This window comes from Dipodomys merriami, unplaced genomic scaffold (genome assembly GCF_024711535.1).
Source record: "Dipodomys merriami isolate MVZ:Mamm:240054 unplaced genomic scaffold, mDipMer1.0.p SCAF_220, whole genome shotgun sequence".
NCBI lineage: Eukaryota > Metazoa > Chordata > Mammalia > Rodentia > Heteromyidae > Dipodomys > Dipodomys merriami.
In genome coordinates this window covers 618,225-642,689 of record NW_027203605.1, presented here as the reverse complement: position 1 = coordinate 642,689, position 24,465 = coordinate 618,225, and the positions used below count along the sequence as shown (strand labels likewise).

The 24,465-nt window shown below is 45.9% G+C and overlaps 1 pseudogene; it reads right to left on the bottom strand.

The window, feature by feature from the left end:
- LOC138834981 (tubulin beta-2 chain-like) overlaps positions 1-17,178 on the bottom strand; it is a 45,407-nt pseudogene extending 28,229 nt beyond the window's left edge.
- Positions 17,179-24,465: the final 7,287 nt, after the last annotated feature.

Sequence of the window (24,465 nt, the reverse complement as noted above, 5' to 3'; positions counted from 1 at the left end):
TTAAGAAGCTGAGTGTGACACATGTTTTCCTTTTCTGGGAGAGCCCTGCGTTTCAGGCATGATGGAGAACACATATAAAAATCTAGATACTCTGTGATAGAATATAAACAATATAATAAATGGTATAAGTGTCATCAGAGTCAATAAAATAAATGGTAAATAAATGAATAAAACAAAAAATAAAATGAATAATCACACAAAACACAGTATGGACTGAACATCTATATGGAAGTATAAATCCTACCACACCAAACACGATATGGACTGAACATCTGTATGGAAGTATAAGTGCTATCTTTAAAATGCATATAAGGAGTATGTTTTCCAGGCCTGAGGCTTGAATTCAGCCACCATATTAAAATGGTATGGAGGGAGATCCCTAGATATTAGTTTATGGACCTAGGAAGAGTCATGGAATGCGATTGATGTCATCTTTGAACCAGTAGTTCATGCGTGATGGGAGTAGGAAATGACAGGCAAGAATCATGGGGTATTGCTTATTTGCAATGAAGATTTGATGAAGCATGACAATAATCATCAGTTGTGAAATGGAGGCGTCAGGAAAGATCCAAGAATCGGTAGTCACACAGCAGATTCGATTCCATCATAGGTGGCCATCTCTCCTACTCTATACAAATATGTACTTATTTGCATACTATCTTCAGCTTATAAATGGATGACTGCTGTGCACCCTCCCCCTACCCTCCACCTCGGGGCTCAATCTCAGGTCCTGAGAACGGCCTAGCTCCTTAGTGGCTCACAGTCTGGTGTGCTCACGTGGACCATTCACCTCTTGGGCCTGCTAGGCCCTGAGTTCAGACCCCAGCACTGCCAAAAGACTCATCCTGATGTCAGAAGCCAATCGTTGCACCTGTTTTCCTTTCCTGTGCAAGTTCTGGGTCTCAGCTAGAATGGAGAATGCATGAGTCACCCTGTGGCCATGGAAATTGGTTGTCATCCATGTCAGCACAGTTATACCTGTCATCATATACACAAGAAAATACACACTACATCCATGAATAGCATACAAAATAGAGAGAATAACTACACTAAATGAACGATGCAGTCCACACACAGATGTGAATGTACATCCCATGTTTCAATGATGCATTGATGTCTATTGTGGCATCCCTGGGGCTCGATTTCAGTTCCTGGGAACTGCCTAGTTCCTTCATGGATCACAGGCTGGAGTGCACATGTGGACCCATTGGACAGTTGGGCCTCCTAGGCCCCAAGTTCAAATCCCAGCACTGCCAAAAATTCACCCTGATGTGAGAAGCCAGTCTTTGCACCTTTTTTTTCTGTGCTGTGCATGTTCTAGGTCTCAGCTAGGATGGAGAATGCGTAGGCAACTCTCTACTTATGTGAATAGGTTGTCATCCAGGTCAACACAGTTATATTTGTCATTCTATACTCAAGAAAATACACACCACATCAATGAATAAGGTAAAATAATGAGAATGACTATACAGAACGCAAGGTACTGCCCACCCATGTATGGAAATAGAGGTCCTCTGTTTAAATTGGGAATTTATGACTATATTGGCCCCTACCCTGGGGGGCTTGATCTCAGGTCCTGGGAACGGCAAAGCTCCTTAGTAGCTCACAGGCTGGTGTGCTCACCATGTCCCATTCACCAATTGGGCCTGCTAAGCCTTGAGTTCAAATCCCAGTACTGCCAAAAGCTTCACCCTGATGTGAGAAGCCAATTGATCCATCTGTTTTCCTGTCCTGTGAAAGTCATGGGTCTCAGCACAGATGGAGAATACTATATAGTCAGCTCTATAGACATGGGGATAGGTTGTCATCCATGTCATCACAGTTATATCTGTCATCATACTCAATAATCATGAATAAGACACAAAATAAAAAGAATAACTACACCGAATGCAAGTTGCATAACACACCTGTAGGTAAAGAGAGATCTTATGTTTAAAAAAGGTGGGCTTATTATTTTGTCCATTGCTGGGGCTTCAAATCAGGCCTGGGACCTGGCCTGACATTCTAGTCTTGAAGGATGGTGAGCTTCCCTTTCCACCACAATTCAACAGAGCTACCCAGACCTGAATTCACATCCCAGTACTGACAAAAGTTTCATCCTGATGTCAGAATCCAGTCATTGCAAATATTTTCCTCTCCTGTGAAAGTCCTGGGTCTCAACTAGGATGGAGAATGAATTCATAGGCAACCCTATAACCATGGGAACAGCTTGTCATCCATGTCAGCACAGTTATACCTATAAGCAATAAAATACACAGTACCTCCATGAATTAGGAACAAAATAAGGAGAAGTGCACTGAATGCAAGATGCTGCCTACACATGTATGTAAATATAGATCCTATGTTTAAATTATGAATTTATGACTATCTGGCCCTCTCTGGCACTCGATGTCAGGTCCTGGGAATGGCCTATCTCCTTCATTGCTCACAGACCTGTGTCCTCACATTGACCCTTTCCTCAATTGGGCCTGCTAGGCTCTGAGTTCAAACCCCAACACAGCCAAAATATGAATCCTGATGTGAGAAGCCAATCAATTCACATATTTTCCTGTCTTGCGAATGTCCTGGGTCTCAACTAGGATGGAGAATGCATAAGAAACCCTATAGACATGGCAATATGTTGTCATCCATGTAAACACTGTTATATCTGTAACCATACGCAGTAAAATACACAATACCTCCATGGATAAGGAGTAGACCGAACACGAGATGCTGTCCACACATATATGTAAATATAGATCCTATGTTTAAACAATGAATTTATAACTATTGTGGCCCACCCTGGGGATCAATGTCATATCCTGGGAATGGCTTTCCTCCTTAGTTGCTCACAGGATGGTGTGTTCACATTGACCTATTTGCCAATTAGTCGTGCTAGGGCCTGAGTTCAGATTCCAGCACTACCAACAATTGGATCATGGAGTAAGAAGCTGAGTGTAAAACTTGTTTTCCTTTTCTCTGAGAGTCCTGGGTGTCAGGTATGATGGAGAACACGTCTACAAATCTAGATGCTATGTGATAGAATTAATGTAATAAACGGAATGGGTGTCATCATAGACAGTAAAATCAATGGTAAATAAATGAATACAACAATAAATACAAGGAAAAACCACACCAAACTTGTATGGACTGAACATCTATAGGTAAGTACAAAGCCTATCTTTATATAAATAGTATGTTTTCAAAGGCTGGGGCTTGAATTCAGGCCTAGTCAACAAGCCTGAAGTTCTTATCTTCAAATCCACTGCAGATTTACCCAGACCCTGAGTTCAAATCCAAAACCTGGCAGAATAAATGGTGGGAATTGCAAGCCAGGGAGCTAAATTTATTTTATTTTATTTTTTCCCAGAGTGGGGCTTGAACTCGGGTCGTGGCAACTCTGCTTCAGCTTCGATCACCCTAGGCTGAAGTGCAGCCACTGGACCCACAGCTGATCCTGGGATCCTAGATCCCTAGGCCTTGAAGGAGAAAAAAAAATCACAGGAAAAATGTGGCAAGATGGCCTTTTTATGTTTTCTTCCTTTGTGAGGTGACCCTCCTGGGTCCGAATGACACTGTTGCACAGGGTATTTTACCTTCCATTGCTGAAGGCTGGTGGACTATCGGGGAAGCCATAGGACTACGTGGCAACATAGGCCCTGATTTCAAATCCCCGTCCTGACACCTACCAATGGCAGGAGATACTAAGAGTCTCGTTCCCATCCATAGGAATGTTATCAATGTCACGGTTGAATGAGTTGATCGTGAATGATTCTTCTATAAAATTAGACAAGATGATTTCAGGAAGCTGATTGATTTTATTTAATATTTATGAAACATTAAAAGAATACTATTATTTACAGGAATGCAATTATTTCAGGACACTGATTTAATTAATAGTTTATTAAGGATGAAAACAATAACATTAATTACATGGAGGCATAATAAATACCCCAGAATTTGTAGGAATGAGTCTATATAACTGAATAATGTATAGACATCTCTGGCACTCTATAAACATATATATTTATTAGTGTACTGTCATCCGCATGTCAATCTGTTCATATTTTGTCAACCCCTGGGGCTCGATCTCAGGTCCTGGAAACTGCCTGTCAGCTCAATTTTCTCCAGGATGGCTTGTTGACACTCACTCATTCATGAATTTGGTCTTGTAGGCCATGAGTTCAGATGTCAGCACTCCCAAACAATTAATTGTGGAGTAAGAAGCTGATGGTGACACATTTTTTTTTCCTTTTCTGTGAAAGTCCTGGGTGTCAGGTATAAAGTGAAATACATATGCAGACCTATAATCCTATGTAATCAATGTTCTATGTGTCATAATAGTCAATAAAATAAATGGTCAATACAAGAAAAACAAAAATGAATAACTATACTGAGTGTAATATGGAGTGAACATTTGTATATGAATATAAATCATATATTTAAAATGTACATTAATAGGATGTTTTTTAGTGCTGGGGATCAATTTCAGGCCTAAGGAACAGACTTGAATTTCCTGACTTCAAGGAGGCAAGCTTCCCCTTCCACACAGTGCAACAGAGTTATCCAGACAATGAGTTCAAATCCCAATCCTGGCAGAAAAAAATACACCTATGTGAGGTCCAATTCTTAGGTATTTCGTTCTGCCTCCATTTAATGAATGTGATTATTTAAATGTTTAATGAAGTATTAACTAAAATTGATCGGTGTCCTAGGTTATAATTGTGTATAATTTGATCCTAGAATCATTCAAGAACTACTCATTCAGTCTTGACATTGATCACATTCCATTGGTAATCTTATGGATAAGAATGAGTTTCTTACAGATGCTGGAGGGGATGTGGACAGAAAGGAACCTTACTTCATTGTTGGTGGGAATGTAAACTTGTTCAACCACTTTGGAAAGCAGTATGGAGGTTCCTCAAAAGACTTCACATAGATCTCCCTTATGATCCAGCAATCCCACTTTTGGGCATTTACCCAAATGTTTACAAACAAGACCACACTAAAGCTACCAGCACAACTATGTTTATTGCAGCATTATTTACCATAGCTAAGATATGGAACCAACCCAGATGCCCCTCAGTAGATGAATGGATCAAGAAAATGTGGTATATATACACAATGGAATTCTATGCCTCCATCAGAAAGAATGACATTTCCCCATTTGTTAGGAAATGGAAAGGTTTGGAAAAAATTATATTAAGTGAAGTAAGCCAGGCCCAAAGAAGCATAGGTCCCATGGTTTCCCTTATTTGCAATATCTAGTATAGGTATGAGTCAAACGGAAAAGGTCAGATAATGTGATGTTAGGAAAATGAACCCTTAAATATGTATTTTAATGTTTTCGTTTCTTTCATGCATGTGTTTCTAATGCATTTATAAGATTATTTCTTTGTTGCTTTGTATGTCCCTCCCCCACAGTGTAACCCCCGCTTTCACTATATTTGATGTCAGTATAACATGTGGAGGAGATGGGGGCAAACAAGTCATTTAAGGATTCAGGTGGACCTGTTGCAACAATGAGAAGTACAAAATGTCATGTCAAAACCAACTTTACAATGTTGGTGTGGGGTGGGGAGGGGGGTATAATTGGGAGGGGGAGGGGGGAGGCTGGGAAGGGAGGTGAAGGGTAAACAAAGGAGGAGGCTGCAATGCTTGGTAAGAAATGTATGCATTATCCTGCCCATGTAATTGTAGTCCCTCTGTACAGTATGTTCTCAAATAAAATAAAATAAAATAAATAAATAAAAAAAGAAAAAAAAAAGAATGAGTTTCTTAGGTTCCCCTGCCATTTGGAGGTGGCAGGACCAGGATTCCAACTGTGAGCTCCAGCTCCCACCACTTCAACCCCAGGAGAGGGAACTCACAGGTCTGTGCCAGAACATCAGCAAGACCAATGATTAGGCAGGCACCAGTGGCTCTCAGCAGTCCTCCTTGATACTTACAAGGCTGTGATAGGAGGACAATGGTCAAAGTCACCGTAGGCAGGAAAGTCCTTGAGACCCCTGTCCAATTTCAATGCCAACAAAGTCAGAAGTAGAGCTGTGTGTCTCCAGAGGTTGAGGGCTAGTCTCGAGCAAAAGCAGCTTACAGACTATGCCCAGATCCTGAGTTTAAGGTCCAGGACTGGCAACAAACAGACATACACAACGATCTAAAGCCGGTCACCCTCTTGTCCCCAACTGAATTAGACACAGTTCCCTGGGAAAGGGGCTGGGGAGCCACTGTCATCTTCACTCTGCCCATTCTGCCTACATCACTGGATTCCGGCCATACTCCCATTCTTTCATGGTTCTTTCTGACCAATGGGATATAAGAATGGTGGTCACACCCCATTCCATGCTGCCTGATAGCACTGGGATTACTCTGTTGGTTGACACCACTACCAACAGTTGAGGAAGGTAGAGGTGGCTGAGTGGTCATCAAGACTCAAGCTGTAAGAGGAGAGGCCTTGCTCAGCCCTGCCACACACCTGCCCATGCCCCGGTCCCCTTCAGCATTCCGCGGCACTGCATTTCAAACCTAGCACTGCTTGCTTGGACCCATGGTACCTCTTGGAGTCCTCAGGTGATGACACACCACAGGCAGGCTTGTGGCCCTGACCTGGTCAAGGCCCCCCTGTCTCTGCTCCAGGCCTGAGTATTTGCCATGCTACTGCCTTCGCTGCTTGAACCCACCAGGAGCTGCCTCCAACAGCTTCTCCCAGCAGCACATGTGAGTGGCCTCCTCCTGGGCCCATACCCTATGACCCCCACACCATACGATTTCCCCCCCCCCTTCCCGACTGGACCTCCGGCTCCCTTATGCCCTACAGTCTGACCAGGGCGCTGCAACAAATGTGCCCCAGGGGTGGGGGTGGGAGTGGGTGTTGACCAGGGGATCCCACGCCCATCCCTAGCTGCCAGTGTCCCAGGAAACAGGGAAATGCAGGGATGGGTGAGGAGGGGGCACCACAGAGACCCTGGCTTGGAGCAGTGGGAACCACACAGCCACGTATCTACACCCTTCCTCTTCCTGGTGGGAACCTCGTGGCTTTAGTCAGAGGTGGGGAGCAGCACCTCCACACCTGCCTTCTTGGGTCTTTTCCTTTTTTCTGAGGGCTGGGGGTGTTGGATGCAGAAAATAGGTCTCTCTTGCTGTGTGAGCCCTTGTCCTCTGTGCTCAGTCACCCTTTCACCTGAAGAGAGGGTCCCAGAAGAGCCCAGTAGGGAAGTGACAGTGCTGGGGGTCAGAGCAGAATGTGAATATCTGGGAGGAACACCCCCCCAAACTCACATACACATACACCCAGCCTGTCCCTTCCCCCCAACTGTCAACAGTTCTCACAGAGTGATCACATTTCCCAGCTCTGCCAGCTTCTGCTGGTGCTCCCAGTCTATCTGGTCTCCTTGTCCTTCCCAAGAATCTGCCATGTGGCCCAGAAGCATGTAGGCTGGAAGTAGGGAGTAAGTCCATGTATGTAGCCTTTAGGACCCCATCCATTTCCCCAACACCACCCCCACCTGGGGTCAGACACCCCTCTGGGGTCACCATGACCCCCTGCTTGTTTCCTCTCCTGGCTCTGAGGAGCCGCTTGTCTCGGGACTCCCTCACCCAGCGTCCTGGACTAGGGTTTTGGTGAATGGGGAGTCAAGGGTCTGGCCCTGGAGAAAGGGATAGGTAGGGTGGTGCTGCATCATTAGAGTGGTGCTCCCCTTGGGTTGGAGCTCCTGATTCCTCCAAGGGAAGCTCCGTGCACTAGCTTGTACATTGTCCCAGATGAGGAACCAACAAACTCTGGAGAGGCACTACTCTGAGTCTGTTTGTGCGTGTGTATGTGTGTGTGTGTGTGTGTGTGTGTGTGTGTCTGTGTCTGTGTGTGTGCATGAGAGAGAGAGGGAGAGAGAGATATCATCTTCCTCCTTGTATAACCTGACTGTGCTCAGGTGAGTGATCATTTGGAAAATTGCAGGTGCTGCATGGACGAGTCTTCTGTCACTGGTCTGGATTTGTGTGTGTGTGTGTAGAAGTGGGTTGTAATAAGGTGGCTGGGTCCTTTGGTAACTTGTGCCTGATACATTTTGGGGATGCATGGGCTTTGTGGCTGAGGTCTGGGGGCCTGGAAGTGTGAGACGCTTGAAGGGGACTCAGCAACATTAAATTATAAGACCAAGGGAACTGTGTGCCTTCGTGCTCTCTACTCCTTTGGGCCTGGTTGGTGGCAGCTGGAGCTTGGGAGGACCTGGGTATGGGGCCCACAGGGGTTGGCTTCCAAGGGGGACAGAGAGCATGGCCAGCACTTAGTAAGGAGGTGAGCCCTGCTGGTATGGAGTGCACCAGCATATATCAGATTCCGGGTTTTCTCATCTTGACTTCTGATGGGTGAGGCCAAACCTATTTTAAATCTTTTGCTGTGATCTTCATATCTCAGCCTCCTGAGTAGCTAGGATTATATGCATGATCCTCTGGCACCAGGACTCTCGTTCTTTTTGGTGTATTAGGGTTGAACTCAAGGCCTTAGGCTTGCCAGTCAGGTCTTCTACCACGGTAGCCAAGCCTTTCTGTCTTGGGCATTTCCGAGATAGAGACTCACTCAATATGTGCTCAGGCTGGGCTGGATCGTGGTCCTCCAATCTGTGACAGGCATGAGCCACGAGGCCTAGTCCTCCTTAGTTGGGATGGTAGACATATAGCGCCATGCTCAGTCATCCATTTAGATGATTGTCCTAAACTTAGTTTACAGCAGCCGTAAAGCTCTGGGTTGGGCCTCCACCATTGTACCTCAGTCTCCTCCTGGGACAGTTGTGAGGAAACAAGGGATCAATATAGGGGGATCTCTGGAGCAGGGCCTGGCACAGAGGGAGCGGCTGTCAGATATGGTTCTTGGCAATTCTGGGAGCATATGACAGGAAGATAACTGGGAAAGGGCTCAGATGGGGCCTGTTATTAGTCGTGTGACATGTACGGGATTATGAAACAAAACATGGTTCTCTTTCATCCTTATCCTATTCCCATGAGGAAGGAGATCCTTCACTGTGTTCAGTTTTGTAGCTGGGGAAAATGAGGCACGGAGAAGATAGGTGACCAACTCATGACCTCCAGTTGACAGAAAGCTCAGCCTGACTTCTCTGCCATGGTCCCTAGGAGAATGAGTGGTATTCAGTACACTTCTTGTGGTGGGAAGTCCACTTCTTGTCAGTCGTGGGGCTTGAACTCTGGGCCTGGGTGCTGTCTTTGAGCTCCTCAGCTCAAGACTAGCACTCTACCACTTGAGCCACAGTGCCACTTCCAGTTTTCTGGTGGTTCTTTGGATATAAGAGTCTTATGGACGTTCCCGCCTGGGCTGGCTATGAACCATGTTCATCATATCTCAGCCTCTTAGTTAGGATTATAGTCCTGAACCACCGGCACCCGGCTTAATTGTAATTCTGGCTTTCTTTCTCTCTCTCTCTTTCTCTCACAGGAACTGGTTGAATGGGTGCTGAAGAGGTGGCCCAGTGTCCCCATGTGGCTGGAACCTAAGGTGGCCCTCTCATTCTGGAAGTGGGCTGTGGGTCAGGAACTGTCTCACTCAGCCTGTTGAACCAGCCCCATGAGGTAAACCCCTCTGTGCCCTGGCTAGACCATCCAGCCTTATTGTCCATCCAGCCTTATTGGACTTAGTATTGTTTTCTATGTCCTTTTCTAGCAACTGGCCAAAATTATGATACATAGTTATGGAATGAAAATATAATACCATCTCAAGAAAGTCATTTAGAACTCTGGGAATGTGGCTTCATGGTACGGTGATTGCCTACCATGCATGAAAACCTGAGTTCAATTCCTCAGTACCACATAAACAGAAAAAGAAACACTGGAAGTGGTGCTGTGCCTCAAGTGGTAGAGTGCTAGCCATGAGAGAAAGAAAAAGCCCAGGAATAATTCCCTAGCCCTGAGTTTAATCCCCAGGACTATAGGACTGGCAAAAAAAAAACCCAAAAAACATAAAAAAACATTTAGTTAGTAAATGCAAAATAAATAATCCATACTTGGAATATATGTTGCTCCTTCCATACTAATACCTGACAATACTCCCTAATTCATGTACTTTACCTATATTAGGATACTGTGTTAAAAAAAAAGTTTTGTTCATTAGGTCACAACAATTAATGCTAGGAATGTGCTTAGATGTCAGGTGAAGATTATTTCTGGAAATTCAAAGATTCCAGGCTTTTGAGTGGTCACTGCTAATCACAATGAGGATAGTCTAAGTGAGATTTGGAAATCTTTTTGGTCAGTCATGGCACCAAAAAGGCAGAGGCAAATTATCAGTTGGGACAAGAGAAGGAATAACTCTAGATGGAAGGAACAAATGATAGTAACTAATTCATACCAGAAATCATTTTAGGGAACCATTTTTGGTTATTGAAGAACTAGTTATCAACCAGGCTTATTGTTCATTGCCTTTAGCATTCTAAATCTCTTAGGCTAGTTCTTAATCTCTGTGTGATAAATGTATCTCCTCTTATGCTGTTTTTCCATACTTGATCTCTTTTGCTTTCTAAAAATCACAGTCTTTCCTGATACTAAATACACCTACACAGATGGCAAGGGGTTGCTAATGTAAGGGTCCCATAGCTCATGAGTCATTAATGTAACAAAATGGAATAGGAGGACTTATTTATTGCTACCTCAATTTTTCTGAAAGCTGCCATGGATTTCAAAAGGCCTCTTTTTTACAACCTGATGGGGCACCAGATAGTATTTTTGATTTTTCCATTGCTAACCCCGATTATGATTATGCCACCTACTTAAAACATAATTCATGAAAGTTTAATGGCTATGCTCCTGATACGCCTGGGGAACCCCTGAAAAGATGGCTCATCCAGGGTGGGTGGCTTCCATTTTGGTGAGTCACTCTCCCTTTCACAATAAAACTAGCATTCAGCTGGATTTGTTCAGACTTTTTGCAGCAACAAACATGATTTTACTGAAAAAGCCCAAAGAAACTAAGAGTACTGCAATTGGGGTAAGAGCATGTGTGAGTTATCCTATGGAAATTTTAGCTGGAAAATTAGATAATTTAATCATTATTAATCAAGGAAAATCTTATTATATTAGCTGTAAGGGTTGTATTTTTACTAATTGTCTTACTTCTTCTCTGGATAAAACATATTCTGTAATTTTTATTTTAAAAAGACCTTCATATGTAATGTTACATGTAGATCTTTAAAATGACCCTTGGTTTAAAAATTCTGCTTTACGAATGCTGAAAACTGTGGATATTATGTTGCAGCCAAAACGCTTTGTTACGGCCTTGATTTTAGGAATAAGTTCTTTAATAACAATAATTAGCTCTTTAGCGATTTCTACAGCAGCCTTAGTAAATGAAGTAAACAATGCTCATTTTGTTACTGATTTAAGCAAAAATGTTTCATTAGACCTAGCAGAACAACAAATTATAGATAAAAAGTTAGAAATGAAAATAAATGCTCTGGAGGAAGTGGTTCTGGCTATAGGTCAGGAAGTTCAAAATTTAAAAACACAACTCTGTTAAATGTCATGCTAATTTTAAATATATCGGTGTTACTGCTCTAAAATATAACTTTTCTTTTAATTGGAATGCTACCAAAAATCATTTGTTAGGAATTTGGAGAGATAAAGATATCTCTCATGTTATGGAGGCTTTACAAGACAAAATTACATCAATTAGTAAAGCTCATTTAGATGTAAAAAATTTACAATCTTTGGCAAAGTTATTTAAGCATAACTTGGAGGCCCTCAATCCTCTGGATTGGATTCATGTAATAATTATAATTGCCATTGTCAGATCAATTCTCTCAATTCTTATTCTTATATTTTGAGTCATTTTCAGGATGATCTTTGGATTTGTCTCTTCTGTGCACCAAGACATTCATGAGCTTCAATTAAAAAAAAATAGGAAGAAATGCCATGATACCTCCTGCTGAATCTGCGTGAGAGATCATGCCAGACAAAGCATAAGCCTCATGGAAGCATGCCTGCAGGAAGCGGGTGTTGGTTCAAGACTTCCTATACACTTGGCTGCACCTTTATTGCCTCTACCTTTATTCTAACTATATTCTTCTTGGCTGTACATTTGTTGCCTTTATTCTTGTTTTGGCTATTTTTCTATTGATCCACGAACAGAGCATGTGAAGCCACTTCCCCTTGTGCCTGAACTCGCTCCTCTCTGCTCTCTCTACCTCCACTCCTCTCGCAGGCCGCCTCACACCCTCTGCGCATGCACACCTGCCCCTGCGAGACCCTGGCCACTGCTGCCTCCACAGTGAGGCCCCTGGGCCCTGCCTCCTCCTCCCCTCAGCCCAGTCCCCTTTTCCCCTTGGTTCCGACCCCTACCCTTGCCCACAAGAGCAGCCCTAACTGAGCCCTAAGGCTTCCAGGCCATGGGAATTACAGCCTCACCTCAGCTCAGCACTCCCCGCCAATCCTAGCACTTGCTCAGGGGATCGAATCTCCCCTCAGCCCCACCACTAGAGGAGACTCTCCTCCAAGCCTCTCCACTCTACATATCAAGGATGTGCACAGTGACCCAGTGAGAGAGAGAGAGAGAGAGAGAGAGAGAGAGAGAGAGAGAGAGAGAGAGAGAGAGAGAGAGAGAGAGAGAGAGAGACTGAGAGACTGAGAGAGAGAGAGAGAGACTGAGAGACTGAGAGACTGAGAGACAGAGATTTAGAAAGATTGTTGGGGAAAACTACCTCTCAAGGACTCAGAATATAGCACCCTTTGGGCTGACTCAGCACACAGCATACTTCAAAAACCAGCACAAAGCACCCTGAGTAAAAGACTCAGCACAATGTGCCCTTTGAAGGACTTAGCATATAGTAGCCTTTGGGATGACTCAGCACACAGCACCCTTTGAAGGAGTGAGTCCATAGTACGCAGTGAATAGGACTCAGTGCATGGCACACTTTGAAAAACTCAGCACGTAGCACACTTTCCCAGGACTCAGCACATAGCACCCTCTGATAAGACTCCATACACACTATCCTTTGAAGGGCTGAGTATATACCACCCTTGGTAAAACACTCAGTGCACAGCACCCTTTGAAAATCTCAGCACATAGCACAGTTTTGAAGGACTCAGCACATACCACCTTGTGGAAGAACTCAGCACAGCACCATTTGAAAGACAGTACAGAGCACACTGTCTACAGGAATCGGCACACAGCACTCACCTCATCCCTCTCTTCTCAAGGATGCAGCACATTGCACCCATTGGGATAACTCAGTACATAGCCATCTTTGAAGCACTCAGGAAAAGTACCTGTGTAAAGGACTGGGCCCACAGCACCCATTGAAAAACTCATCTGTCCCTCCCTTCTCAAGGGGTCATCACATAGCACCATTTGGGATGAATTAGCACACCGCACTTTTGAAGGACTCAGCATAAAGTACATTGTGTAATGGACTCAGCACACAGCACCCTTTGAAAAACCCAGCACAGCCCACTCTTCTCAAGGACTCAGAACATAGCACCCTTTGGGATGACTCAGCACAACAGCATGGTTTATGAAGACTCAGAAAAAACACCCTATGTGGGAAGAAACCAGAAAACAGCATCCTGTGAAACACTCAGCACATACCTGTATGTCACAAGTTCAGCTGTCATTAGAGTTAGAGTGCTTTCTTCAGTATCATCATTCTTCAGAAACACTTCACAAATCCTACTAGTTCACATTTAGCTAATGTGTGTTTTATGGGGGAAGGTGAGCTGGGGGTCTTGAATTCAAAGCTTGGGCCCCTGTCTCTGAGCTCTTTGGTTCAATGCTAGAGCTCTACCACTTTGATTCACAGCTCCAATTTTGGTTTGTTTTTTTGGGTTGTTCTTTGACAGGCCTTATGGTGATCAGGAAGGCCAAGTTGGTGTGTCCATGGGCAAAGGCTCTTAGCTGGGCCTGGAGCTGACTTCTCACTTCTTGTGCCCGTGGAAGCAAGGCCTCCTGGAGCTCTCTTGGCCTAGGGTGGAACAGATCGGCTCTGGAATCAGCACTCAGGGTGAGCAAAAGTCAGGTTGGCCCCTGTCTCTTCCCCAAATTGAACTCTAGAGGACAATAGTCCCCCACGATGGCACAGGGACATATGTTCCACGTCTGGCCACCAGGAGGCAGGAGTTGTCCACCATAGGGATTTTATCGAGTTGTGTTTTCTCTTGTTTCCCTGGGGACCGCATCATGCTTTGAAGCCACCCTGGACAGGAAAGTCCTTGAGACTTACCTACAATTAACCATCGAAAAGCAAGTGGGGCTGTGGCTCAAGTGGCAGAGCACTAGCTTTGAGCAAGAAAACTCAGGGATAGAGCCTAGGCCCTGAGTTCACACACACACACACACACACACACACACACACACACACACACACACACACACACACACACACACACACACACACACACACACTCCACATGCATGCAAAATCAAAGATTTCTACACTGCAATCTTTGGGTATTCTCTACTTTTTCCCCACTGAGTCTGGTGGCTATTGGCCTAGGTGTTTGATGCATCCAACACCACCTGGCATCTTTAATTTTGGGGAACAGAATGGCTAGAAGGTCAGCCTTCCCCCATCTCAGCTCCTTGATTGGGTCAAGGTCTATCCAGGCCCTTTGGATCTCCTTTTACAGACTCGCCAAGATGCCTTCAAAAGGTATCAAATGCTGGGCACTGGTGGCTCATGCCTGTCATCCTAGCTACTCTGGAAGCTGAGATCTGGAGGATCACGGTTCAAAGCCAGCCTGGGCAGGAAAGTGTGTTAGACTCTTATCATCGATGAACCATCAGAAAACAAGAAGGGGCCCTGTGGCTCAAGTAGTAGAGTGCTAGCCGTGAGAGAAAGAGCTCCGGGACAGTGACCAGGAAAAGAGTTGAAGCCCCAGAACTGGAAGAACAAATCTTTATTGGAGGCTTGTTTTCCCTTTGAAAACGATTTTTTCTTTGTGATAAGCATAACATGGGCCTCTTCCCTGGCCACCAATAGGCCATTAGATGCCCCTTGAATATGGACCACCTCCCAGCAGACTTTGCCCTACCCAACCCACAGTTAACCCTTCCCAAGACCCAGAAGATGGAGGCCTGAGAGAAAGGCCACTGGCCACCTACTTATGGTTGCTGCTGAGGCTTTGGAGAGTCATTAGGTCACATAGTCATCATCTGCATCAGTCTAAAGAAGAAAGGGAGGGAGCACTCCTCACCTGAGCCCATGAGCTGTGGGTGGATCTGGATGTGGGGTAGCTGCAGCAGGATGTGCTTTGTAGGGGAGTCCTCTATGGGGTTGTGAACCTCGATCTCTCCTCTGGCAGTTTCCACACTGTGTTGAAGTGGCAATTCTTCAAAACCTTTCTGCTCCTCCCTCATTTCACCTGCCCTGGAGCCTGGAGGCATTCAAAGAGGTGGCAGTGACAGAAGGCGCAGCCTGTGCTGGCATCTGGAGCCCGTTGTCCATGTCTTCCCCTGTGAGGAGTGACAGTGGCTCCCGCAGCTCTCTCCTCTTCTCCATCTTTTCCTAGGACAGCTGGTACACACGCTCACGTTTCTTCTGTCACAGCTCAGCCAGAATGAACATCTGCTCTTTACATGCCATGAGGGACTCCTCAACAGTGTGATGTGTGCCAACAGCTGGCTGCATCTATGTTGAAGATCACCCGCTGGACTATGGAAGTCCATCTTATCAGGCAGGTCATAGACAAAGTAGATTTTCTTCTCGGACACCCACGTGTCCCGCTTCCCATCCTCACACAGGCTGTGGTGCCAGCTCATGGGATGGAGGGCCTGTGGCTCGAGCTTTCTCTGGCACTGAGCTGCCAGATGCACCAGTTACCCACAGTGGGCCTGCCACTCCTGCTGCAGGAGTTTCCCCCTGTGGATTTCAGCCACTAAGAGTGCTCACAAATCCACATCCCTCTCAGTTTGGGGAATGTCTCCATCCTCTGCAATGGTCATGTGGGGTGGGGGGGAGTTGACTCCTCACCTTGTGCTTCTCCAGGGTTTTCAACTTCACCTTCCCCAAGGAAAGCCAGGAAACTCAGCTGGACCTGCAGCCGCTCCTCCTGTGGTCTGATTGCTTTCAGGCACTTGAGAGTGTCCTGCCACTTTGGGGACACCACCTGGTCTCCCCAGTTGGTCAGGCCATGCACTTGCTTCAGCTGCTCCAAGAGTTGGGTCTGCCTCTCTAGGTGCTGCTGCAGGGCCTCCTTCTTGGTGCTCAGCCGCTAATTGGAGGTGATGTGACACTCACAGGTGGCTCTGAGCTCCTGCAGCTGGGCCAGGGACTGCACCTGCTGGTCCTGAGATTCTTGGCTTTCTTTCTTTCTCAGCCACTTCTTTCCATTCCTCTATCTTCTCCTCTGTGTGGACCAGATGTTCCCGCTAGTGTTTCTTCACCTGCTGCTCTGTGTCCAGGATGCTGGTGAGCTCCTCCTTCTCACCGCTCACCCTCTGGAGAGCGTCCCTCAGCAGGACCAGCTGTTCCTCCAGCTGTCCATCACACACATATGCACATCATGGTGTCTCAGGGATCTCCTGCCAATCCTTGGCCTTCTCCTCCAGTCTCCACAATTGCTCCTGCTGCTCCACATTCTGGAGATGGAGACTCTGGTTTTCCTGGTCCGGGATGTGAAGTTATTCCTCCAGGTTTTTCAACTCCATCTGCGTGCAGTAGGCCTGGGCCTGCAACTGCCACTCGGCCTGAGCTGGGCCATGGTTCCTCTAGCCTGTTCTCTAGGCCAAACACCTGCCTCGCCCCTCGCTCCCTCTCCTCAGTCAGTTGGTTCACCCGCTGGGTCAGCTGCTGGGCCTCCTCCTTCCACGTAGACCTCTCAATGCTCAGGTCTTCTGTGAAGGTGTCTTTCTCGAGATTGGCTGTGCTCACCAGTCAGCTCACGTTGTCCAGTAGTCTCTTCAGTAACTCATGCCCTACCAGTGCTTGTTGGACCTTGCAGATTGCTTTCTTCCTGTTGTCCAGAGCACTTCCAGCTTCTCCTGTAACTTTGAGTTCACTTGCTCCAGGTCATCGAAGCTTCTGGCATTTTACTTGAGCAGAAGGGTCACATCATGCAGCTGTTCAAAGAACATTTCAGTCTCATTCTGTGATCAGTGACCACAGAAGCCGACATCTCCAGCTCTGCCATGCACTGATCTGTGGCCTGCAGGCAGCTGGTGAGAGCTTCATGCTCCCTTTCTGTGTCATCAGCCGCCTGCTGCATGCAAGCGAGTGCACATTGTAAATTGCTCTCTGCCGAAACCTGTAGAGAGCTGCGAGAGGCCGCACCTGGAAGATGGTGCCGGCTTCCGCCGTCCGCCTTCCCGATGGCGAGTGCTCTCTGTGGTAAACAACTCCTTATATGGCTAAGGCAAAGAATCTGGCTTGCTTCCGCGCACCTGAACCTATTGGCGGTTCCCACGTGGCGTATCAGGGTTGGCTACCCAGCAGGTACCTAAGTCTGTGGGGAATTCTCCCCGGGGTTGGGGTCAGAAGATTACAAAAGGGTCCTGAATAAACTGCAGAGAGAAGAGTCCGGTGTCGCGTCTTCCTTGCTGGTCGAGGCGACACGTGGTGGCCCGTACGGGGACTCAGCCATAACCCCAATGAGGACTCAGAACTCTCTGCGGTCAGGGTGGTGCACCGGTAAGTCCCCAGGTAAAAGGGGAATCCGCGACAAAAGCGGGGGTAAGTCCCCAGGTAAAAGGGGAATCCGCCACAAGAGCGGGGAGTAAGTTCCCAGGTAAAAGGGGAATCCGCCACAAGAGCAGGGAGTAAGTTCCCAGGTAAAAGGGGAATCCGCCACAAGAGCGGGGGGGATTTTTGCTCTTCTCGGTAGATAAAGAGAGAGTGAGAACCCAGGGCTAGTCAATAGAGTAGCCAAAAGTGAAAGTAAAAAGTTTGTTTACCAGCTTTAAATGTTTAAAACATGGGCGCTTCTTCTTCGCACCCAATTTTTTTGGCTCTCAATGAGCTACTGCACTCAAAAAAGTTAAAAATAAAAAAGAGTACTTTAGAGAGATTTTTGAATGAATGTGACATCGTTGCCCCATGGTTCGCTGTCTCCGGAAGCCTCACAGTGGGCTCTTGGGAGAAACTAGGGAGGGGCCTAGATTTTGCCTCTGAACAAGGAACGCTTAAGAGCGGAGTGAGACCAATATGGAAACTGATAAGTGGCTGTCTCGAGGACCAGCGTTGCAGTGAGGTGGTAGAGAATGGTCAGGCCGCCTTAGAAATGCTGCAGGAAGAAAGATCGGAAAGGGCAGACAGCGAAAAGGAGGAGAGCAGGGGGGGGGTTATACCCTGATTTTGCCGAACTAGAGACCTCTGTGTCTACAGACTCAGAGGAACTACAATCACTCATAGAACAAATAGAAAAAACAAAGATAAGAAAGCAGAGGAAAGGAAAGGAGAGAGAGGACCCAGATAAAGACGAATGCATGCCTTCCATGTGCCGCGCCACACCCTTGGCCCCTCTGCTTTATGCGGAGGACCCCGGAAGTGGCAGCCCCGGCTGTTCTTTCAGCCCAGGCGTGAGGAAAGCGGTCAGAACCGAGTTACATCTAGCCTGTCCAATATTTCAGGATCCACAGGGACAGCGGTATCATGAACCCTTAGATTTTAAGGCTATAAAACCTTTAGCTGAGTCTGTGCGGACATACGGAATCACAGCCTCCTTTACTGTAGCCCAGGTGGAGGCCCTAAACAGACACTGCATGACACCCGGTGATTGGAGTGGGCTCGCACGAGCTTGTTTGAGCCCAGGTCAGTATTTAGATTGGAAGGCCTTTTTGATTGAATTTGCTAGTGAAGAGGCTGCAGCCAATCAGGCTGCGGGGAACCCAGCTTGGGACAGAGATATGCTGCTTGGACAGGGGAGATTCGCCAATCAGCAGATAGGCTACCCGGTTCAAGTTTATGAACAAATCAATAAAACTGGCATAAAGGCATGGAAGGCCTTACCAAATAAAGGCGAGGTGAGTGGCAATCTCACCAAAATCCTGCAGGGCTCTATGGAGCCGTTTTCGGACTTTGTTGCTCATATGGTCGAGGCTGCTGGCAGAATTTTTGGTGACCCAGACACAGCCATGCCATTAATTAAACAGCTTGTTTACGAGCAGTGCACTAAGGAATGCAGAGCCGCCATAACCCCATATAAGAATAGGGGACTAGAAACATGGATGAAAGTTTGCAGAGAGCTGGGCGGACCACTAACTAATGCTGGAGTAGCTGCTGCTGTGGTGCAAATAACCCAGAAGAAAGGGGCTGGGAAGGTGGCTCAGTGGTAGAGCATTTGCCTTGCATGCATGAGGCCCTGGGTTCAATTCCTCAGCACCATATAAGCAAAATGAAAAAAGCCGGAAGTGACGCTGTGACTCAAGTAGTAGAGTGCTGGCCTTGAGCTGAAGAGCTGAGGGACAGTGCCCAGGCCCAGAGTTCAGGCCCAGGAAAAAAACCTATTCAAAAAATGCTGCAAATTTGTCTAAACAGTTGTCTAGTTATCTTTTAGGTAATTGAACTGGGGAGTTCGACAGCCTGATGGAACAGCTCACGGTTGCCATCGTCATGGTGAACTCGACCTGAGTGGATGCCGGATTGGCGGAGGGGTTATCTTCATGGATCTCCGCTGCTATGAATCATCTTACGGAGGGGGCGGGATTGGGAGCCCTGACAGGCCTCCTGGTGTTAGCCTCCTTGGTATGTCTGTGGTGCATTTGCCTGCCAAATTAGAGGTTCTCAGCGTCGTAGTGCAGCCATGATTATCCAAGCCTTTACAGTCATTGGAGCAGGTCAGTCCCCCCAAGCGTGGCTTGCCACCCTAAAACAATGAACACAGATTGCAAAGCCAAAGTACTGCAGTCGAGAGGCATGAGTTTTGCCCTCGAGGAGAGCATGTTTGATTGCACACGGGTTCGATTCGCCTTTTCCCGTCCTTGTGAAAAACGAATCAATGGACAGGCTGAGTCATCCCTAGAGAAGGTACCCTCTGGGAGAAGGCTTGTATGCAGTCCTTGCGTTGCACAACAGGGATCAGACCTCTGTTCTCATCTGTGTTCTTTAAACAAAAAAGGGGGAACTGTAGAGAGCTGCAAGAGGCCGCACCTGGAAGATGGTGCCGGCTTCCGCCCTCCGCCTTCCCGATGGCGAGTGCTCTCTGTGGTAAACAATTCCTTATATGGCTAAGGCAAAGAATCTGGCTTGCTTCTGCGCACCTGAACCTATTGGCGGTTCCCACGTGGCGTATCAGGGTTGGCTACCCAGCGGGTACTTAAGGCTGTGGGGAATTCTCCCCGGGGTTGGGGTCAGAAGATTACAAAAGGGTCCTGAATAAACTGCAGAGAGAAGAGTCCAGTGTCGCGTCTTCCTTGCTGGTCGAGGCGGTAGCGACGGAAACCAACCTCTGTATGGGTGCCTTGTGGGTCTCTAGCTCCATTTTAGGTGCTACCTGCACCTAGGCTATCTTCTCCCTCTCTTTCTCCCGTTGATCCTGCAGGTCAGTCTTTTCCTGCTTCAGTGGTTGGATCTTGGCATACAGTGCCTGGTTTCTTCTTTTGCTGGGGTCCAGGGTGGGCACCACGTGTCGGTAGCACCTCTACAGATCCTTGGTGGTATCAGGACCATTGACACTCTGGAACCTCGTGGTTGTGACTGTGTCCAAAGGCACGGGAGGCCCGTGGTGGGCATCACCTTTGGCCAGACCCTCCATTGAATCACTCTCCCTAGTGGTGTTTGTCTTGTTGATCCTTCCCTTTTTCATGTTCTTTGTTTTCTTGAATGTGGCAGGTCTGTCAGGAGGATTCTTCTACCGGTGTTCTGGCGGCAGTTTCATGCCCACAGCTTTCTCATGGAGTTTTACTGCTTCAGACATCTGAGCGCTGGGATGGGAAAGATGGGCTGGACATGTTCCCAGGCTCTGGGAAATCCTCTATTCTCCCACTCACTGATTAGGATGTCAATTTCGTACTCTACTCCAAGGTCGCCTGGAGTCTCTTGCTCACCACTTAGCCACCTCTACCTTCTTCAACTGCTGGTAATGGTGTGAACCAACAGAGGGAATCCTGGTGCTTCCAGGCAGCATGGAATGTGGGTGTGGCCGCCACTCTTGTATCCCATTGGTCAGAAAGAACCATGAAAGAATGGGGGTGTCAAATGTTTACAAACAAGACCACACTAAAGCTACCAACACAACTATGTTTATTGCAGCATTATTTACCATAGCTAAGATATGGAACCAGCCCAGATGCCCCTCAGTAGATGAATGGATCAAGAAAATGTGGTATATATACACAATGGAATTCTATGTCTCCATCAGAAAGAATGACATTGCCCCATTTGTTCGGAAATGGAAAGACTTGGAAAAAATTATATTAAGTGAAGTAAGCCAGGCCCAAAGAAACGTAGGTCCCATGGTTTCCCTTATATTTGCAATATCTAGTATATGTATGAGTCAAGCGGAAAAGGTCAGATAAAGTGAAGTTAGGAAAATGAACCCTTAGATATGTATTTTAATTTTTTTCTTTCATGCATTTGTTTCTAACTCATTTATAAGATTATCTCTTTGTTGCTTTGTATGTCCCTCCCCCACAGTATAACCCCTGCTTTCACTATATTTGATGTCAGTATAACTTGTAGAGGAGATGGGGAAAAGCAAGTCGTTTAAGGATACAGGCGGACCTGTTGCAACAATGAGAAGTACAAGTTGTCATGTCGAAAACGAGCTTTACAATGTTGGTGCGGGGGGTGGGGTGGGGTGGGGGGGAAGGCGGGGTGATTGGGTGGAGGGGTTGTGGGGGAGGCTGGGAAGGGATGTGAAGGGTAAACAAAGGAGGAGGCTGCAATGCTTGATAAGAAATGTATGCATTATCCTGCCCATGTAATTGTAACCCCTCTGTACAGTGTGTTCACAAAAAAATAAAATAAAATAAGATAAAAAATAAAAAAAAAGAATGGGGGTGTGACCAGAATACTGTGATGCAGGCAAAATGGGCGGAGTCAAGATGAGAGCAGCCGCTTTCCCAGGAAAGTCTGTCTAATCCAATTGGGGACAAGAAGGTGACCTGCTTTAGCTGGATGGCTGCACAGATTGTTCTGTATGTCTGCTTGTTGCCAGTCCTGGACCTTAAACTCAGGATCTGGGCACAGTCTGTGAGCTTCTTTTGCTCAAGCCTAGCCCTCAACCTCTGGAGCCACATGGCTCTACTTCTGGCTTTGTTGGCACTGATGTTGGACAGGGGTCTCAAGGACTTTCCTGCCTAGGGTGACTTTGACCATCATCCTCCTATCACAGACTTGTAAGTATTAAGGAGGACTGCTGAGAGCCATTGGTGCCTGCCTAATCATTGGTCTTGCTGATGTTCTTGGACAGACCTGTGAGTTCCCTATCCTGCAGATTGAATGGTGGGAGCTGGAGCCCACAGTTTGAATCCTGTTCCTGCCACCTCCAAATGGCAGGAGATCCTAAGAAACTCATTCCTATCCATATGAATACCAATGGAATGTGATATATGTCATGAATGAATGGGCAGTTCTTGAACGATTCTAGGATAAAATTATACACAATTATATCCTAGGACTCTGATCGATTTTAAGTAACACTTCATGAAGCATTTAAACAATCATATACATTAAATGGAGGCATAATGAAATATCTAAGAATTGGGTGTCACATAGAATGAAGGTGCCATTTTTTCTGCCAGGACTGGGATTGGAACTCATGGTCTGGGTAACTCTGTTGCACTGTGTGGGAAGGAGAAGCTCACCTCTGAGAAGTCAAGAAATTCAAGTCTGTTCCTTAGGCCTGAAATCGATCCCCAGCACTAGAAAACATATTTTTCATGTATATTTTATATACATTATTTATATTTACATACATATGTTGACTCTTTATTGCGTTCAGTGTAGTTATTCATTTTATTTTTTGTTTTATTCATGTATTGGCCATTTATTTTATTGAGTATTATGGCACATAGAGCATTGATTACATTGATTACATAGGATATAGGTCTGCATATGTATTCCACTTCATACCTGACACCCAGGACTTTCACAGAAAAAGAAAACATGTCACCATCAGCTTCTTACTCCATGATTCATTGTTTGGGAGTGCTGGTGTCTGAACTCAAAGCCTACAAGGCCAAATTTATGAATGGGTGAGTGTCAGCACGCCATCCGGGACAAATTGAGCTTACAGGCAATTCCCAGCATCTGAGATCGAGCCCCTAGGGTTGACAAAATAAGAACAGATTGACATGTAGATGGTATTATGCTAATAAATATATATCTTTACAAAGTGCCAGAGATGTTGATACATTATTCAGTTATATAGACTACATTTCTACCAATTCTTGGGTATTTATTATGCCTCCATGTAATTAATGTTATTGTTTTAATCCTTAATAAACTATTAAGTAAATCAAGGTCCTGAAATTATTGTATCCCTGTAAGAAATAGTATTCTTTTAATGTTTCATATTAAATAAAATCAGTCTACTGAAATTATGATGTCTAATTTTATACGAGTAGCATTCACGATTAGCTCATTCAACTGTACATTCATAACATTCCATCGTTATTCCGATGGATGGGAAAGAGTCTCTTAGGATCTTCCACTATCTGAAAGTGGCATGACTGGGATTCGAACTCTAGACCTATGTTCCTTTGTGGGACTATGGCTTCCCCAATAGCACGCCAGCCTTCAGCAATGCAAGATGAAGTACCCTTTGGATCTCTGTCATTCAGACCCAGATGTTCATGGTGCAAAGGAAGAAAATGTAAAAATGCATTCATGCAACATTTTTTTTTTTTTGGTCGGTCATAGGGTTTGAATTCTGGGCATGGGTATTGTCCCTGTGCTCTTCAGCTCAAGGCGAGCACTCTACCGCTTGAGTCACAGCGCTACTTCCGGGTTTCTAGTGGTTTACTGGAGATAAGATTCTCATGGACTTTCCCGCCAGGGCTGGCTTTGAACTGCGATCCTCAGATCTCAGCCTCTTGTGTAGCTTGGATTACAGTTGTGAGCCACCGGCGCCCGCCTATGTCACTTTTACTCTGTACATATTTTTCCCACTTGCAAGGTTTGGAGATCTAGGATCCTAGTATCTGCTCTGGCTCCAGTTGCTGCACGCCAGCGTAGGATGATGGAAGCTGAGGCAGAGTTGCCATGACCTGAGTTTAAGACCTTGTTTCTCAAAATAAATAAATAAAAAAAATAGCTCCCTGGCTTGCAATTCACGCTGTTTTTTTCTACCAGGATTTGGATTTGAACTCAGGGTCTGAGTAACTCTGTAGCACTGTGGAAGTTCACCATGCTTGAAGACAAGAAAGTCGGGCCTGGTCCCTAGGCCTGAATTCAAGCCCCAGCCCTGGAAAACATACTATTTATATTCATTATAAAGATAGAATTTGTGACCTCAGGACCAATGGAATAGAATTGAAAACCCAGAAATGAACCTACAGACCTATAGCCATCTAATCTTCGATAAGGAAGCTAAAACAATAGAATGGAAGAAAGA